The sequence below is a fragment of the Lolium rigidum genome, chromosome 7 (genome assembly GCF_022539505.1).
Source record: "Lolium rigidum isolate FL_2022 chromosome 7, APGP_CSIRO_Lrig_0.1, whole genome shotgun sequence".
NCBI classification, from domain to species: Eukaryota; Viridiplantae; Streptophyta; class Magnoliopsida; order Poales; family Poaceae; genus Lolium; species Lolium rigidum.
The window spans coordinates 202,650,247-202,670,822 of NC_061514.1; positions in this window are offsets into that span (position 1 = coordinate 202,650,247).

The following is a 20,576-nucleotide window of genomic DNA, read 5'->3' on the forward strand; positions in this document are numbered from 1 at the left end:
ACCATATTTTTAAAATAATGTTAGATTACAACACTAACATGTGATTAACAATTTTAAATAATCGATCTAAAATACACGTTCAACATATTTACTTAGACCATTCAGTTTTCAGCGTCATATTTCTAATTACAAGTTCATCATTCGTACGTGATATATTTCTACGCACATAAAATCGTAGCCTATATGTTAAGCATGTTGCATAAATAAAACATAACTACACATACTCAATAATACCTATGCATGCATGCAACTACAGAACATGCATTAACTAAACTAATTACATGCATGCAATTACATAAACTAATTACACTACAGACTCAATAATACCTATGCAATTACATAAACTATAGACTCAATAGTACCTATGCATGCATGCAACTACAGAACATGCATTAACTAAACTAATTACATGCATGCAATTACATTAACTAATTACACTACAGACTCAATAATACCTATGCAATTACATAAACTACAGACTCATATGCATGCATGCAACTACATAAACTAATTACACTATACAACTAATTATGCTTGTTTCTTCAAATCCTTACCTTGATATCACAGATTGAGCAAACACTTAATCAGCCAACAAATCTTCAGCTGCGAGCAGGAGACATCAACTACGTGAGGAAATACTAAGTATCCGAAGAGATGTGAGAGTGAGATGCTGTGAGAGTGCACAGAGTGAGAGTGAGAGTGCAGAGAGTGAGAGTGCGCGGACAGTGACGGAATTTATATAGACTCAGCTCATCTCGACGAAATAAACAATTAGCAATAGTTTAAGTGCCGAAAGCTGGCTAATTTGCAACAGTTTGAGCACCACCGAAAGCAGACCAATTTGCAACAGTATAGCCTAAAAATCAGTGCGATGCTGTCGGTCTGTCCGGACAGATTCTCTCGCGTGGGAACTGCTGCATACACCGAGCACTTAAAGAGCATTAAAATCAGTGCAATTAGCAAAGTCAGTGTGATGGACCTGTCGGCTGATTCCTGCTCAATTAGCAAAGTCGAGGCCTGCCTCCACCAGCATCAAAATCAGTGCAATTAGCAAAATCATGTGATGGGACATGTCGGCTGATTCCCGCTCAATTAGCAAAGTCGAGGCCTGCCTCCATCTGGTGTGGCGGCAAGTGCCACGTCAGCTTGCCGCCCGATGCACCGGTGGCATGGCCCACCGGAGCAAACGGCAAGTGACAGCGAGCCGGACCAGCTAACGTGCCGCCACGCCGGTCGGCGGCGGGTCCCTGCCGCCACAGCAGCCGACAGCAAGCTCCACGTGTCGGCTGGGGGACTGCAGCCGCGTAGGAGGTGGTCTTTTTTGCCAATTTAATTCAGAGGTGGTCCTTTTTGTCAATGAATTGGGGCAGGTGGTCTCTTTTGACAAAATTCTGACTCGGCCGGCGAACCCGAGAATTCGCGATGCACCACGTCCCGGGCCACCATGCGAGACGTTTTGGACGTTTTCATCGGGCTAGGTGGCCTCAAAAACGAGAAAAAGAAAGTTTTGGCATGCATCATGGAGAGACCCAAAATCATCGGCCATGGTGCACCAGCAACCACGGCGCGACTTCAACTTCGTCGGCCATGGAAACTTTTCTTGTAGTGTCACATCGTTAAGGACCGATGTCGAGGGTGCTCCTCGGCAATGCCCTCCGATAGGGGCTTAGGGTTGGTGGAATCCTGCAGGCTGACACGAGACATTGGTTCACAGACAAGCGGGGAGAGCGATTTACCCAGGTTCGGGGCCCTCGATGAGGTAAAACCCTTACGTCCTGCCTGTCTGTTCTTGATTATGATGATAATGGGTTACAATGGGGTGTCGAATAGTTCGGCTGAGATCTCGTCGAGTTTGGCTAAGCGCTAGGGTAACCTAGCTTTAAGTTTCTGCTGGCTAAGATTGCTAAGATTGGTTATGTCCCTCGACAGCCCCTCTCCTGGCCTTTATATAGGAGGCCAGGTCTCAAGAGGCCTAGTCGAGTACGACTAGGTTTACAGTAGATCTATCTCTAGAATTTCCTTGTTCGGCTCCTTCCGTATCTTGTACTCCAAGGTATCTTCCGTTGCATCATCCTAGCGGCCCACCTTTCCACCGACTGTCTTCATGGGCCCCCAACTAGGAAATATAGGGTAGGGCAACATTGGTTACCCGAAGGGTAATGCCCACGTTAGTAGCCCCCGAGTGTCTAGCCGAAGGTAGTTCGGGTAGAGACTAAAGCACGCTTCTTCTCAAGGTTCTTCTCCTTGATTGTTCTTGTTCTTCTTGAATCTGCATCATCTTCTTCTGTCGGGTGCGCGTCAGCGCTCCTGATGGGAGTAGCCCCTGAGTCTGGGTACGGATGCTGGAATCCGTGCATAGACCCAAGTTGTACCACTCGAACATTTTGCTCTGCCGAAGCTTCCTCATAAGTCTTCGAAATTCATCCGATATACTTTCCTCATGCAAGGGATAATGAGTAACATGCCCAACTTTTGCTGGTTAACTGCCGATGGCAAAACAATGTTACCCTACACAGAATCAAGTCCCCGGGCATGATCCTGGAGTGCGAAAAAGTTTTGTCGGGTGCGCGTCCAGTGCTCCCGATGGGAGTAGCCCCCGGGTCTGGGCACGGGTGCTTGCAACCGAGTGCAGACTCGAGTCGAACAATTATCCCTCCCTTCAAGGCCTTTTTTCTTCGAGTCTTCATTCTTTCGGGTGCGCGTCCAGCGCTCCCGATGGGAGTAGCCCCCGAGTCTAGGTGCGGATTCTGGCAATCCGTGCGCAGACTCAAGATGACCATCCAATACCTTTTCATTCCTTCGATGCTTTGATCATTTTTTATGACATCATCGATGACGCTCTATTGATATCTTGATCCTGACTGACAGGACGTAACCTGCTGGGCCTGTTCTTTCTCTGTCCGGCCCTTTTTGCATAGTCACCAAGGCGCCTCCTCGATTTCTGCAACCTCCAATAGAAAAAGATTACTGAATGGACCGGAGGCAATGACACGTGCCCCATTCAGTCCTCAAGTCCCCCTTAAAATCTCCGGAGGGCGAAAAAATCCATAATCCTCTTCCGCATTTTCCGTAGCATCTCTTCGTTCTCCTCCTTCTTCCTCCTTTCGCTGCTGCTGCGCCGCCACCGCTAAGTTTCCAATTTTCCCCGGATCTCACAATGGTGAAGAAGAAGGGCGTTACTGCCGCCACCAGTTCTACTAGCGGAGGCGCCGCCGCCAAATCCTCCTCGACTCTTCCGAAGGGAAGCGCCCCGAGCGCTCCTCTCCCAACTCCGGCGCCGCCAGCGCCGCCAAGCTCGGTGGCCAAGCCCGGAGATTGGGTAGCGTCGACCGTCACCAAGCGTGATGAAAAGAGATCCCGAAGCCTCGGATTAATCTCCTCCGACGAGGGGAATGTGATCTTTCCAGGTGCGATTTCTCGGCCTAATCCCCCTGCTGGCTTTACCGTGATGTTCTTATCGTCCCTGTATCGAGGTCTTTCGCTTCCCGCTCATGAATTCCTCCTCCATCTCTTGCGAACTTACGAAATCCAATTATGGCAACTCACTCCCAACTCGATCCTCCACGTTGCTGTGTTCATCACCCTTTGCGAGGCGTTTCTGGGTATCAAACCTCATTTCGGGCTGTGGAAAAAGATTTTTTATGTGAAGAGATACAACAATAGTAATGGATTCTTTGTCACCGGAGGAGTGGGGTTTGTGGCCCGTTCAGAGGTTAATTACTTCAATTTCCCAATGCGAGAATCTGTGCAAGGGTGGAGGCTGAAATGGTTTTACGTTAAGGACTCCTTGTCACCCGAATCTCAACTTCCTTGCTTTGCCGATGTCTTCGAAGCCAAGCCCAAGAGTTCCTGGAAGAATATTCTCTTACCCGACGAAAAAGTAGTAGCCGATGAATTATTTACCAGATTTCTTCGGATCAAAGAGGCCGATGGCCAAACTATGGTTGGCACCGAGGTGGCAGCGGTGTTCTTGAAACGTCGAGTTCAACCAGTCATGGCCAGAGCGCACCCGATGTGGTTGTATTCAGGCCCAAAGGATGAAACCAGGATTAATGCTGCCGAACTGTCGGAAAAGGAATTGCTCGACGAAGTCCGTCGCCTTACTTCCTTTAGCCAGGAAGACTCAATTCCGTTGATATCTTCTTACACTCCTCTCGATGCTGACCATCCGCCACCAGAGGTAACTCTCTTTTCGACGTCCTTGCTATACTATTTTTACTTAACCAATATGATTGCCTTATATTCTTACTTGTTCTTCTTTTCGGCAGGCCCCCATAACCTCTGGAGACTTACATGATTTGCCAAATGATACTTCGGAGGGAAGAGGCTCCTCAGTTCCTGTTGATTTTCCCGTAGGCCCAGAGAGTGAGCGTGATGATCCGATAGATTCTGAAACTGTTCATACCGACCTTCCTCCTTCAGCCGACGATGCTTGCGATACAGAGGGATCAGTGCGCAATGATGACGCTGATCAAGATGCCTTTGTTAATGCATCTGTGGAGGCGACCAAGGCTTCGCCGGCGAAGAGATCAACTGGCGGCTTTGCCGACGAAGACGATCTCTTCGATATGTAAGCACTTTCTTCCCTGATGCCATAGCTTGTCCCTTTATTCCTCGCATTCTTTTCGTAACTTCTGTCAGCCATTCCCTTTTTTCGGTGATGAAGGTTTCGCCGAGCCTCCGCCTAAGAAGGCCGGATCCGATGCTACGCCGCCACCGCCGCTCGCTTCCGAAGCTTCAGCTCCTAAAGTAGTTCCCACGGCTCGGCATCGATCGCTTCTTCCCTTTCCAAGGGAAAAGATGCTCCCGCCGCCACCACAACTCCTCCTTCGTAAGTCCCTTTTAAATACATCATGGATTTCCTGAAATGTGCTTTTTTCTGATGATTCCTTGCAAAACATCCTTTTTCCCTTAAGGATCTCCGAGGTGTCATTTCCTCTTTGGAGGCCTTCGCTTCCCAGTTCACTTCTCTGGAGGCAGACAAGGTTCGACTGCAGAAGGAAGTCGAATCCTCTTCCTCGAAGCCGGAAGGCGCAGTCAAGATAGCTGCCAAGGCCCGCCAAGAAGTTGATTCCCCGAAGGAGGAACTGGGTAAGTCGAAGGAAAAGCCGAAGGAGGAGGAGGCGTCAAGGTTGGCCGCCAAAGCTCAAGCAGCCGAAAGGGATGAACTCCTTCGCCAATCTTCTCGTGGCTCTACTTGGTAGGCTTTTTCATACATCTCTCGTCGGTTATTATTCTTATGGATTTGTTCCTTTATCAATGATCTTTTCTAATTCTCTTTCTTGCAGAGGCCGCCAACATTCCTGCTGCCGCCTTGGACAAAGTTCCAAACAATTCTCCGGTAAATGGTGTGTCGATGGCTCTCGCCTCCCACCAGCTTACGCGAGAGCTTCTTGAAAAAGGAAAAGGTGCCCTGGCGCGGATTGATACGTCCCCGACGTATCCATAATTTATGTCGTTCCATGCTTGTTTTATGACAATACTTACATGTTTTGCTTGCACTTTATGATGATTTCATGCATTTTCCGGGACTAACCTATTAACAAGATGCCACGATGCCAGCTCTCGTTTTCTGCCGTTTTTGGTTCCGTAAAGGCTGTTCGGGCAATATTCTCGGAATTCGACGAAACGAAGACCAAACCTCCTATTTTTCCCGGAAGCGTCCGTAACACCGAAGAAGAGTCGGAGAGGGGCCGGAGGGCCACCACACCATAGGGTGGCGCGGCCTGGCCTCGGGCCCGCGCCGGCCTGTGGTGGGGAGCCCCCGAGTGCCCCCTCGCGCCGCCTCTTCGCCTATAAAATCCCTTTCGACCTAAAAACACCGTACCACTTGACGAAACTCCGTGAAAGACTCCGGGGGCGCCGCCACCATCGCGAAACTCCAATTCGGGGGACGAAGTCTCTGTCCCGGCACCTCGCCGGGACGGGGAAGTGCCCCCGGAAGCCATCTCCATCAACGCCATCGCCTCCATCATGCTCCGTGAGTAGTTCCCCCATGGACTACGGGTTCTAGCCGTAGCTAGTTGGTATTCTCTCCCCCATGTACTTCAATACAATGATCTCATGAGCTGCCTTACATGATTGAGATTCATCTGATGTAATCGGTGTTGTGTTTGTCGGGATCCGATGGATTGTTACATTATGATTGTCTATCTACAAAGTTTATGAAGTTATTGTTGCTGTAATCTTGTCATGCTTAATGCTTGTCACTAGGGCCCGAGTGCCATGATCTTAGATTTGAGCTCTATACTTATTGCTTAGATTGTATCTACAAGTTGTATGCACATGTCACTGTCCGGAACCAAAGGCCCCGAAGTGACGAAATCGGGACAACCGGAGGGGATGGCGGTGATGTGAGGGACACATGTTTTCATGGAGTGTTAATGCTTTGCTCCGGTGCTCTATTAAAAGGAGTACCTTAATATCCAAGTAGTTTCCCTTGAGGCCCGGCTGCCACCGGCTGGTAGGACAAAAGATGTTGTGCAAGTTTCTCATTGCGAGCACGTACGACTATTATTGGAAAACATGCCTACATGATTAATGATCTTGATATTCTGTCTTAATGCTATTTCAATCCTATCAATTGCCCGACTGTAATTTGTTCACCCAACACTTGTTATTGGAGAGTTGCCACTAGTGTAGATAGCTGGGAACCCCGGTCCATCTTTCATCATCATATACTCGTTCTACATGTCATTGGAAGTAGTATCAACTATCTTCTGGTGCCATTGCTCCTGTGTTACTATTACTGCTGTTGTGTTACTGTTACTACTGCTCTCATATCACTGCTACTTTCACATCACCCTTGTTGCTAGTGCTTTTCCAGGTGCAGCTGAATTGACAACTCAGTTGTTAAGGCTTATAAGTATTCTTTACCTCCCCTTGTGTCGAATCAATAAATTGGGTTTTACTTCCCGCGAAGACTGTTGCGATCCCCTATACTTGTGGGTCATCAAGACTATTTTCTGGCGCCTTTGCCGGGGAGGCATAGCTCTACTCATAAGTTCACCTGGGGAGTACACTCCACCTCTCTCTCTATTTTATTTTATTTTGTTTTGCTTAGTTTACTTTTGTCTAGTTTATTTGTGCTTAGTTTATTTCTGTCTAGTATTATTTTGCTTAGTTTACTTTTGCCTAGTTACTTTTTGTCTTGTTTTATTTGTCTCATATACCCAAAAATCCATAAAAATTTGAAAAACCAAAAAATTAAAAACTGCTGTTATGGGAGAACCAACAACCTACTTGGAGCTTATAGAATGTTATAATAATTATAGAGAATCAAGAACTGGTAAAATAATGAGTGCTATGATAGAAAAATTGAATACAATTGCTAAAATCTTGCTTAAATGCCATGATATAAACTGTTGCTCTCAACAGGATACTAAACATCTTAAATTTCAATGTGGCTTTAGTGAGGAATTTTTAATTAAGAACTATAATCGGAATTGCTATATTCATTATGGGTTCGAAGAGGTAGAACAATTTGTCTTATTTATGGGAGCCTCCGAGATAGAATCCTTCATGGTTGAGAATTATGAAACTTGTGTTGTTTGTAAGGACCTTAAAGATTATGTCTCTACTATCCTTAATTCTTTCATAGAATGCTACAAGTAGGAATCCTTATATCCTTGATTATAAAGAGAGACACATTAATGCACAAGAATGCACTCACAATTTGCAGGAACTCGTGGAAGAAGAAACCGATGAACCTGAAAGCTCATTGGATGAAAAAGAGGAGGAAATTGATGAACTCGAAAGCTCATTGGATGAAAAAGAAGAGGAGAGCGACGAACAAAAGGAGGAAGAATGGATTAGCTACCCATGTCAACCTTCTAATGAGAGTAACTCTTCATCTCTTACACTATTTGATTGTCCTCCATGCTTACCGGAAGAGGTTGAATGTTATGTTCCTGTGGATTCTCTTGAAATAGTACCTATGAGTAAAACTTATGAGAATAATTATGCTACTGTTATATATGATAATCCATGCTACTTTGATAAATCTTATGATAATGCTTTGTTTGTGCCTGATGTCGAAATGCATGGTACTAAAGAATTTTGTTTGGCAAATGTCTATGATAAAGCTCTAGATGATGGTCCTATGTTACTTGATAATATTAATTGTACTACTAATGAAAATGGGATTGGAGAGTTCTTGACTTATTCTATGAGTCCCATATCTATTGAGATTGATCACCTACCTTGTTATATTATTAATAAAAGTAAGTTTGAAAGTTTTAATTCCACTATTCTTGAACTTGATAAAAATTATGTGTTTGGAAATCATGAAAAGTATGCTGCATGTGATAGCTATATTGTTGAGTTTGTTCATGAAGCTACTGAAAATTATTATGAGAGAGGAAAATATGGTTGTACCAAGTGAAGCCTCTAATCGAAGGTTGATACTAGATTTGGATTTCTGCGCAGAAACAGATTTCTATCTGTCACGAATCTGGGCTGTTCTCTCTGTAGGTAACTCAGAAAAATATGCCAATTTACGTGCGTGTTTCTAAGATATGTACGCAACTTTCATTAGTTTTGAGTTTTCTGATTTGAGCAACGGAAGTATTTATTTAAAATTCGTCTTTACTTGGCTGTTCTGTTTTGGCAGATTCTGTCTCTGTTTTTTGCATTGTCTCTTGTGGACTTTAAGCGAGATTTTCTAGACGTAGAGGGCTGTAGCTAATGTTTTATTGAGTTCTTGCAATGTGCCACTACAGGACCAAGGTGTATTCAAATTTTTTTGAGTACTAACCCCTCTAATGAAGTTTATGAGAAGTTTGGTGTGAAGGAAGTTTTCAAGGGTCAAGAGAGGAGAATGATATATGATCAAGAAGAGTGAAAAGTCTAAGCTTGGGGATGCCCTCGTGGTTCATCCCTGCATATTTCAAGAAGACTCAAGCGTCTAAGCTTGGGGATGCCCAAGGCATCCCCTTCTTCATCAACTTATCAGGTTCCTCCCTTGAAACTATATTTTTATTCGGTCACATCTTATGTGCTTTACTTGGAGCGTCTGTGTGCTTTTATTTTTGTTTATGTTTGAATAATTTCGGATCCTAGCAATCTTTGTGTGGGAGAGATACACGCTCCGCTTTTTCATATGAACACTCGTGTTCTTCATTTTACTTTTAATGTTCAATGATAAAAGTTGGAAGCTTTGCACTTATTTATATTTGGTTGAAAACAGAAAATGCCTCATCATGTCTTGGATAATTTGACACTTGGCAATTGTTTTGAGCTCTCAAGTAGATCATGATTAAGTTTTTTCATGTAGTCTAAGCCTATTAATGGAGAACTACTCGTAGAGCTTGTTGAAATTGGTTTGCATAATTGATCTCTCTTAAGGTCTAGATATTTTCTGGTAAAAGTGTTTGAGCAACAAGGAAAACAGTGTAGAGTATTATAATGCTTGCAATATGTTCTTATGTAAGTTTTGTTGTACCAGTTCATACTTGTGTTTGCTTCAAATAGCCTTGCTAGCCTAAGCCTTGTATCGAGAGGGAATACTTCTCATGCATCCAAAATACTTGAGCCAACCACTATGCCATTTGTGTCCACCATACCTACCTACTATGTGGTATTTCCTGCCATTCCAAAGTAAATTGCTTGAGTGCTACCTTTAAACAATTCAAAATTTATTACCTCTGATTTGTGTCAATGTTTTATAGCTCATGAGGAAGTATGTGGTGTTTATCTTTCAATCTTGTTGGGCAACTTTCACCAATGGACTAGTGGCTTCATCCGCTTATCCAATAATTTTGCAAAAAGAGCTGGCAATGGGATTCCCAGTCCCAAATTAATTAACAAAAATAGACACTCCTCCATGGTATGTGATTGTTGGACGGCACCCGAAGGATTCGGTTAGCCATGGCTTGTGTAAGCAAAGGTTGGGAGGAGTGTCATCATAATAAAACTAAAATAAAAAGGCACTCCTTCATGGTATGAGATTGTTGGCAGGCACCCGAGGATTCGGTTAGCCATGGTTTGTGAAAGAAAGGTTGGAAGGAGTGCCACCCAAAAATAAAAATAATTCATGGGAGCCGCTCTTTGAAGGTTTGTCTGGCAAGGGGGTTAGAGTGCCCATTACCATTCGTTGACAACAACAAACACCTCTCGAAACTTTACTTTTATGCTCTATTTATGTTTTCAAAACCAAAGCTCTAGCACAAATATAGCAATCGATGCTTTCCTCTTTGAAGGGCCATTCTTTTACTTTATGTTGAGTCAGTTTACCTACTTCCTTCCACCTTAGAAGCAAACACTTGTGTCAACTGTGCATTGATTCTTACATACTTGCATATTTGCATTCATCATATTACTTTGTGTTGACAATTATCCATGAGATATGCATGTTCAAGTTGAAAGTAACCGCTGAAACTTATATCTTCCTTTGTGTTGCTTCGATGCCTTTACTTTGAACTTATTGCTTTATGAGTTAACTCTTGTGCAAGACTTTTGATGCTTGTCTTGAAAGTACTATTCATGAAAAGTTTTGCTATATGTTATCTATTTGTTAGCAACTATAGATCATTGCCTTGAGTCACTTCATTCATTTCATATGCTTTGTAATAGTATGATCAAGGTTATGTAAGTAGCATGTCACTACAGAAATTATTCTTTTTATCGTTTACTGCTCGGGACGAGCAGGAACTAAGCTTGGGGATGCTGATACGTCCCCGACGTATCCATAATTTCTGTCGTTCCATGCTTGTTTTATGACAATACTTACATGTTTTGCTTGCACTTTATGATGATTTCATGCATTTTCCGGAACTAACCTATTAACAAGATGCCACGAGTGCCGGTTCCCGTTTTCTGCTGTTTTTGGTTCCGGAAAGGCTGTTCGGGCAATATTCTCGGAATTCGACGAAACGAAGACCAAACCTCCTATTTTTCCCGAAGCGTCCAGAACACCGAAGAAGAGTCGGAGAGGGGCCGGAGGGCCACCACACCATAGGGTGGCGCGGCCTGGCTCGGGCCCGCGCCGGCTCGTGGTGGGGAGCCCCTGAGTGCCCCCTGCGCCGCCTCTTCGCCTATAAAATCCCTTTCGACCTAAAAACACCGTAGCACTTGACGAAACTCCGGAAAGACTCCGGGGGCGCCGCCACCATCGCGAAACTCCAATTCGGGGGACGAAGTGTCCGTCCCGGCACCCTGCCGGGACGGGGAAGTGCCCCGGAAGCCATCTCCATCAACGCCATCGCCTCCATCATGCTCCGTGAGTAGTTCCCCCATGGACTACGGGTTCTAGCTGTAGCTAGTTGGTATTCTCTCCCCCATGTACTTCAATACAATGATCTCATGAGCTGCCTTACATGATTGAGATTCATCTGATGTAATCGGTGTTGTGTTTGTCGGGATCCGATGGATTGTTACGTTATGATTGTCTATCTACAAAGTTTATGAAGTTATTGTTGCTGCAATCTTGTTATGCTTAATGCTTGTCACTAGGGCCCGAGTGCCATGATCTTAGATTTGAGCTCTATACTTATTGCTTAGATTGTATCTACAAGTTGTATGCACATGTCACTGTCCGGAACCAAAGGCCCCGAAGTGACAGAAATCGTGACAACCGGAGGCGGTGGCGGTGATGTGAGGGACACATGTTTTCATGGAGTGTTAATGCTTTGCTCCGGTGCTCTATTAAAAGGAGTACCTTAATATCCAGTAGTTTCCCTTGAGGCCCGGCTGCCACCGGCTGGTAGGACAAAAGATGTTGTGCAAGTTTCTCATTGCGAGCACGTACGACTATTATTGGAAAACATGCCTACATGATTAATGATCTTGATATTCTGTCTTAATGCTATTTCAATCCTATCAATTGCCCGACTGTAATTTGTTCACCCAACACTTGTTATTGGAGAGTTGCCACTAGTGTAGATAGCTGGGAACCCCGGTCCATCTTTCATCATCATATACTCGTTCTACATGTCATTGGAAGTAGTACCAACTATCTTCCGGTGCCATTGCTCCTGTGTTACTATTACTCGCTGTCGTGTTACTCGTTACTACTCGCTCTCATATCACTGCTACTTTCACATCACCCTTGTTGCTAGTGCTTTTCCAGGTGCAGCTGAATTGACAACTCAGTTGTTAAGGATTATAAGTATTCTTTACCTCCCCTTGTGTCGAATCAATAAATTGGGTTTTACTTCCCGCGAAGACTGTTGCGATCCCCTATACTTGTGGGTCATCACGGATGCACCTGATGATTTTTCCCAAGATCAAGCAGGACAAAACCCTGGGGCAGCTGATCGATGCCTTCGCGGTTGACACCAAGGAGGTTATCGAGGTATTCAAGCGTACTTCACGCACCTTTGGTGCCCTCCTTGCCTTCCAGCTTATGATGTACGGCTTTAAGGGTGACATCGAAGAAATGACTAAGGAGCTGCCGAAAGAGCAAGACGGGCAGTTTGTTGGCTTAAGCACCTTTAAATCGTCTGCCCTTACCTGTGCTCGCCAGCTCCTTGAGCTAGTTTCGTCAGGGAAGTCGTCGGCTGGACCCAGTTTATCGACTCAGACCCAAGCCCCTTGATTTTTGTAACAAACTTATGCTTGAGCTGATACGAAACATTGTTCTGATGCAAAACTTTATGCTTGTAATAAACTCCGTGCTAGCAATGTTGGTAGCACACCTTTGTTATAATATTTGTACTTGCACTTCTCCCGATGGGAGTTACTTCGGATGCTCAACTTGGCCATATCCGTCATCCTTTTTAACGTTGTTTCCTGCAGGTTTTCCCAGTGCCCTCATTTGTCGAAGACTCTTCGGGTGTTCTTCCTGAGGGTGATCGGATCCAGCGTATGAAGGATCGGATCACTCAGATGGAAAAGGACCTGCGCAACACTTATGCTTTAGCTTCTATTATCAATAAGAAGAGCGAGATTGCAGCCGAAGTGGAGCGGTACGCTCTTACTGAGCTACATAAAGCTACCGAGAGTTTGAACTGTAAGCTTCCTGATTCCTTTGTCCTTTTGTCAACAACGCCTTGCCTGATCTTTAGCTTATTCCTTTGCCAGTCATAGCTTTGAACCGAGTGGAAGAGAACAAGCGGATTCACGAGCGAGTGCATGCTTTAACCCAGCTATCCTCATCCGAAGAGATTTTCTGGCGGGAACACTCGAAGGCTTCGGCTGTCGCAAAATTTCAGGATCTGGTTCAGCAAGTCCATCATTTCTTCGACAAGTGCTACAAAGCTATGAGGGTGGTGTGGAAGACGATGTTCCCTTTGAACGCAGTTCCCCCTATGCTGCTGTCTTTGATGTCGGAGTTTGGGAACGCCAAGAAGATTCAAAACTTGGTACGAGCTCAGGTTTTCGCAGGGGCCAGGTTGACGCTTGCCCTTGTGCTTGCACGGTACCCCTCGGCGGTTCTGCTTGCTATTGCCAACGCTGTTGGTGACTTCGATACTTTGTATCCGAAAGTATTGCTTCCTGCCAATATAATCGTCGACAAGCTTGAAGGGCATTCGAGGGTACCTGAAGAAAAGAAGCTCCACAAGGGTGATCTCGTGGGTTGTTTTTGTAAATAGGTTAGTTTGATTTGCCTTATCCAATTGTTAGGATTGTTGAGCCAAGAATTTTTACTCGGTAGATACATGTATATGTACTTTTACCGGAGTGATGCCGTTGGCGATTTTTGAGGGAGCAAATCTTAATTGTCCGTTTAAGAATTTTTCGTATTCGTTGGTCAGCAAACGTTTGAGTGATCAGCTCGTGTTGCAGGCCTTGCTAAGCCCGTTTTATGTGCAACTTTGCTTTCAACCGATGTATGTTGCGACAGTCACTCCCGAATTTTTCGGGTGCAATGATTCTGCCGATGAGCCCGTTGTTCTTTGATATTTCCGTAAGTAGAATATCGAACGTGGGTTGTGTGTATTTCCAAAACTCTTGCTATTTTCGGCACTCGTAGAGGCATCTATAGCAAAGGGAAAGGTTAACACCTTTGTTTGTTTTGTATCTTTTAGCACTCGTAGAGGCTTTTCTTTTGGAGCACGATCTTACGCCTCGTACTATGTTTGCATAGTGATGCGGCTTAGATGTTTTTGAAATACTGCAATGCTTAACAAAGGATCGAAACTTAAGTTCTCATTAATAAGGTAAGCACGAGACTAGAGGGCGAAAAGGAAGGCCTTGTTGATATAAAGGAAAAAATTAAACGCTAATAAATTGCTTAAGCAAGGAAGGGGTTCTTCTCATCTTCTGCCTTTTTTACCACGTTAGTGGTTGCCACGGCGTTGTTGACTTCACCGGGGGTCTGGGCGATGATTGCCAGCGTCTTGCTGTCTCCTGTGCCTTCTATGCCGTCCATTGCCGAAGCTTTTGCTGCCGAAGCTTTTGAAGCTTCTGCTGCCGGCGCTCTCGCTGCCGAGGCTTCGGCAGCAAGGTCGGCTGGCTTCTTCTTGGTTTCCCTGACATATTTTTCCTCCTTGATTTCTTGTATGGACAATTTGGGCAGAGGGTCAATAATTTCTCGTTGTGGCCCAAACTTTGCAGCAATCCTTTGAAAGTCGCGATCACAATTGTCCGAGCGTGAGAAACTTCCATAGACTGTGATGTTTGTCCCGTTGTTCCCAGGCATTTTCAGCTTGAGGTATGCATAGTGCGGCACAGCCATGAACTTGGCATAAGATGGTCTCCCGAGTATGGCGTGATACTGTGACTCCCAAATCACTACCTCAAACTCGATCTTCTCCTTCCTGAAGTTGTCGGTTTTACCAAAGATGACGTTCAGGTAAACTTTGCCAAGAGAGTAGCCCGGTGCAGTTGGGAGAATCCCATGGAAGCAGGTATCTGTTTCCTCTAGCATCTTCATGGTGATCCCCATACTTTTGATTGTGTCGACGAATATCAGGTTTAATCCGCTTCCACCATCCATGAAAACTTTGCTCATCTTGAACCCCCCGATTTGTGCCTCGACTACTAAGGCAGCGTGTCCCGGTTTTGGTATGGTCATCGGGTGATCTGCTCGACTGAACGTAATGTTCTGAGAGGACAACTCGACATACTCGGGGATGTTTGCCATGATGCTTTCTGCCAGGTTAATCTCTCGGGTGAGCTTCTTCATCTCTCTTCTTGAGACACATGTCCTATGGATCATGCTCATCTGCCCCCGTGGTGGTGGAAACGCTTCGTTGGGTTGATGAGGTTGAGCCTGCTGGACTTGGTGCTGTGGTGGAGGTGGGGGTGGTGGTGGTGGTAGCGGTTGCTGACCTCCTCGCTGGATGAGTTTATGCATGTCAATGAACTGCACTGCCGGTCCACGAGTAGGTGACTCGACTTCGTTTTACCGTCCTTAGAATCGGTATACGAGTGCAGGTAACGGGGAGCGTTAATGCGCTCGGCGTAAGGCAGTTCGGGGCCCTCTCGCTGCCGAGGTTTATAATTGCCACGGTTCCCGGAGTTGTTCCGATTACCGTCCCGTCGATCGTCTCTTCGTCGTCATACCGATCATCCCGACGATCGAGTACCCTGCGGCTACCAGGTTGTTGTCATCATAGTTGCGGTTCTTCCTTCTCTTGTGGCGATCCCTTCGACCACCCGAGTCGTGCTTCGGCTGGTCATCGTCTTCGTCGTCACTGCGCTGTCGTGGCCTTCGCACATTGTCCTCGCCATCAGCCCAGCTGTTGGCGATTTCCATTAACTTGGTTATGGTTTTAGGCTTTTTACGCCCGAGTTCTTCTATGTAACTTTCACGTCGGACGCCGTCGCTGAAAGCGTCGATTGCTCTGTCGATAGGCACATCTTCGGCAGCATTTAGGAGTTTGGTGAATCTCCCGATGTATGAGCGCATCGACTCCTTCTGCTTCTGCTGGCAGTTCCGTAACTCTTCAATCCCGACGGGTCTCTTGTATGTTGCTTGGAAATTGGCAACGAAGGCGTCTACTAGATCGTCCCATGATTTGATGGAACCCTTCGGCAGCCCCTTAGCCGGGCTCGCGCCGAATCTTTGAGATAGAGCTGTAAGCACCTGCATTGCTGCTATTTGGTTCCCCTTATGTAGTATTACGGTCTGCAGGTAGTCATCTATCCAAGATCTTGGCTCTTGCTGCCCATCATATTTGGCGGCATCGGTAGGCGTAGGCTTGAACTTCCTGGGCGGCATCGCCTCGCGGATTCTGTGACTTAGACAATCGGCTCCCCTGAGCTCACCGTCGTACTCCTGATCCTCGTCCGAAGAATCACTGTCATCCTCATTCCTAGCGGCGCGTCGTCGCCTTGCTTTGTCGATCCTGCTCTGGGTGATTTCATCCCGAGCGTGTCTCGTATGATGCTTCGAACCACTGCCCTGCAGCGTGGTCTTTTCCTTTTGTGGGACTAGGTTATTTCCTAGTATCGCGAGACTTTCCAAAGCGCCTCGATGAGCCTGTGCCATGGATCCTTCAGGGCGCTGGTTGATGAGGTATGCAGCAAGGTTGGCAGTTGCTCCTGCAACGGTTTTCGGCCGTGGCATTCCTGCTGTGTCCGTGGTCATGAAGGACTTGGTTAGGTTGGATGTGATTTCTCTGGCGTCATCTTCCGAAAGTCTGGATAGCCTTGACCGGTGTTTGCCTGATCCTTGAGTATTTCGAGAGGCGCTCGCTGATACGTCCCAAACGTATCTATAATTTCTTATGTTCCATGCTACTTTTATGATGATACTTACATGTTTTATACACACTTTACATCGTTTTGATGCGTTTTCCGGAACTAACCTATTAACGAGATGCCGAAGTGCCAGTTCCTGTTTTCTGCTGTTTTTGGTTCCAGAAATCCTAGTAAGGAAATATTCTCGGAATCGGATGAAATCAACGCCCAACATCCTATTTTTCCCGGAAGGTTCCAGAGCATCGAAGAAGTACCGGAGAGGAGCCAGGGGGACCCACACGCCAGGGCGGCGCGGCCAAGGGGTGGGGCGCGCCCCCTTAGTGTGTGGGCCCACCGAGGCCCCTCCGAGGCTGCCCTTCCGCCTACTTAAGGTCTCCGTCGCGAAAACCCTACCACGTTCGACGAAACCGAGAGAAAACCTTCCGCAGCCGCCGCCATCGCGAAGCCAAGATCCGGGGACGAGGAGTCTCTGTTCCGGCACGCCGCCGGGACGGGGAAGTGCCCCCGGAAGGCTCCTCCATCGACACCATCGCCATCTTCACACCACTGCTGTCTCCCATGAGGAGGGAGTAGTTCTCCCCCGAGGCTAAGGGCTGTACCGGTAGCTATGTGGTTCATCTCTCTCCTATGTACTTCAATACAATAATCTCATGAGCTGCCTTACATGATTGAGATTCATATGATGATGCTTGTAATCTAGATGTCATTATGCTAGTCAAGTGGATTTTACTTATGTGATCTCCGGATACTCCTTGTCCCACGTGTGTAAAGGTGACAGTGTGTGCACCGTGTGGGTCTCTTAGGCTATATTTCACAGAATACTTATTCACTGTTATGAATGGCATAGTGAAGTGCTTATTTATATCTCTTTATGATTGCAATGTGTTTTGTATCACAATATATCTGTGTGCTACTCTAGTGATGTTATTAAATTAGTTTATTCCTCCTGCACGGTGTAATGGTGACAGTGTGTGCATCGTGTAGTACTTGGCGTAGGCTATGATTGTGATCTCTTGTAGATTATTAAGTTAACTATTTCTATGATGGTATTGATGTGATCTATGCCTCCTTTCGTAGCGTGAAGGTGACAGTGTGCATGCTATGTTAGTACTTGGTTTGGTTATGTTGATCTTCTTTGTGGTTGCAGGGTTGCTTGAGAGGGATATCTTTGACCTCTTCCTCCCAGAGTTCGATAAACCTTGGGTGATCCACTTAAGGGAAACTTGCTGCTGTTCTACAAACCTCTGCTCTTGGAGGCCCAACACTTGTCTACAAGAATAGAAGCACCCGTAGACATCAAGCACTTTTCCGGCGCCGTTGTCGGGAGGAAAGGTAAAAGGCATTCATACTCCGGTCCCAGGTAAAAGTACTTTTCTGGCGCCATTGTGTGGGTGTTCGAAGCTACTTCCTTTAGATCCTGCAATTGCATCTTTTTGTTTCTTGTTTACACTAGTAAGGCATAATGGACAACAATGAGCTTCTTATCCTATTTCCTGAGTTAAGACATGAATGGTTTAATGCAAAAATTAAAAAACCTATGGAACGTTATCTGCATGCTGGTAGTAATATTGGTATGAACGCTTTGAACACCATTGTTGATAATGATATAGAAAGTTCTAAGCTTGGGGAAGCTGGTTTTCATGATCTTTTTAGTCCCCCAAGCATTGAGGAGAAAATTTTCTTTGATGATACTTTGCCTCCTATTTATGATGATTATAATGATAGTGGTCTTTTGGTGCCACCTACTATGGAGAGTAAATTTTGTTGTGATTATACTATGCCTCCTATATTTGATGATGAGAATAATAATGATAGCTACTTTGTTGAATTTGCTCCCACTACAACTAATAAAAATGATTATGCTTATGTGGAGAGTAATAATTTTATGCATGAGACTCATGATAAGAATGCTTTATGTGATAGTTATATTGTTGAATTTGTTCATGATGCTACTGAAAGTTATTATGAGAGAGGAAAATATAGTTGTAGAAATTTTCATGTTACTAAAACACCTCTCTTTTTGCTGAAAATCTTGAAGTTGCACTTGTTTTATCTTTCTATGCTTGTTGCATTATGCTTCATGAATTTGTTTATTTACAAGATTCCTATGCATAGGAAGCATGTTAGGCTTAAATTTGTTTTGAATTTGCCTCTTGATGCTCTCTTTTGCTTCAACTCTTATTTCTTGCGAGTGCATCATTAAAACTGCTGAGCCCATCTTAATGGCTATAAAGAAAGCACTTCTTGGGAGATAACCCATGTCTTTATTTTACTACAGTACTTTTGTTTTATATTTGATTCTTGAAAGTTGTTACTACTGTAGCAACCTCTCCTTATCTTAGTTTTGTTGCATTGTTGTGCCAAGTAAAGTCTTTGATAGTAAGGTTCATACTAGATTTGGATTACTGCGCAGAAACAGATTTCTTCGTTGTCACGAATCTGGGCCTAATTCTCTCGTAGGTAACTCAGAAAATTATGCCAATTTACGTGAGTGATCCTCAGATATGTACGCAACTTTCATTCAATTTGAGCATTTTCATTTGAGCAAGTCTGGTGCCTCTTTAAAATTCGTCTTTACGGATTGTTCTGTTTTGACAGATTCTGCCTTTTATTTCGCATTGCCTCTTTTGCTGTGTTGGATGGATTTCTTTGTTCCATTAACTTCCAGTAGCTTTGTGCAATGTCCAGAAGTGTTAAGAATGATTGTGTCACCTCTGAACATGTGAATTTTTGATTATGCACTAACCCTCTAATGAGTTTGTTTTAAGTTTGGTGTGGAGGAAGTTTTCAAGGGTCAAGAGAGGAGGATGATACAATATGATCAAGAAGAGTGAAAAGTCTAAGCTTGGGGATGCCCCCGTGGTTCATCCCTGCATATTTCAAGAAGACTCAAGCATCTAAGCTTGGGGATGCCCAAGGCATCCCCTTCTTCATCGACAAATTATCAGGTTTCTTTTCTTGAAACTATATGTTTATTCCGTCACATCTTATGTGCTTTACTTGGAGCGTCTGTGTGCTTTTATTTTCGTTTTGTTATTTTCATTCTCTGAATAAATGCTTGTGTGGGAGAGATACACGCTCCGCTGGTTCATATGAACACATGTGTTCTTCGCTTTATCTTTTAGTGTTCATGGCGAAGGTTGAAACTGCTTCGTTAATTGTTATATGATTGGAAACGGGAAATGCTACATGTAGTAAAATGGTTTAATGTCTTGAATAATGTGATACTTGGCAATTGTTGTGCTCATATAGATCTTGTTTAAGCTCTTGCATCATGTACCTTGTACTCATTAATGAATAACTACATAGAGCTTGTTAAAATTTGGTTTGCATGATTGATCTCTAGAGTCTAGATATTTTCTGGTTGAGGTGTTTGAACAACAAGGAGACGATGTAAAGTCTTATAATTCTTACAATATGTTCACATGTGAGTCTTGCTGCACCGTTTTATACTTGAGTTTGCTTCAAACAACCTTGCTAGCCTAGCCTTGTATTGAGAGGAATTCTTCTCGTGCATCCAAATCTTTGAGCCAAACACTATGTCATTTGTGTCCACCATATCTACCTACTACATGGTATTTCTCCGCCATTCCAAAGTAAATTTCTTGAGTGTTACCTTTAAATTTCTATTCTTTATCTTTACAATATATAGCTCATGGGACAAATAGCCTAAAAACTATTGTGGTATTGAATATGTACTTATGCACTTTATCTCTTATTAAGTTGCTTGTTGTGCGATAACCATGTTTACGGGACGCCATCAACACTTTGTTGAATATCATGTGAGTTGCTATGCATGTCCGTCTTGTCCGAAGTAAGGGAGATTTACCACTAGTTGAATGGTTAGAGCATGCATACTGTTAGAGAAGAACATTGGGCCGCTAACTAAAGCCATGAATCATGGTGGAAGTTTCAGTTTTGGACAAATATCCTCAATCTCATATGAGAACATTAATTGTTGCTAATTGCTTATGCATTAAAGAGGAGTC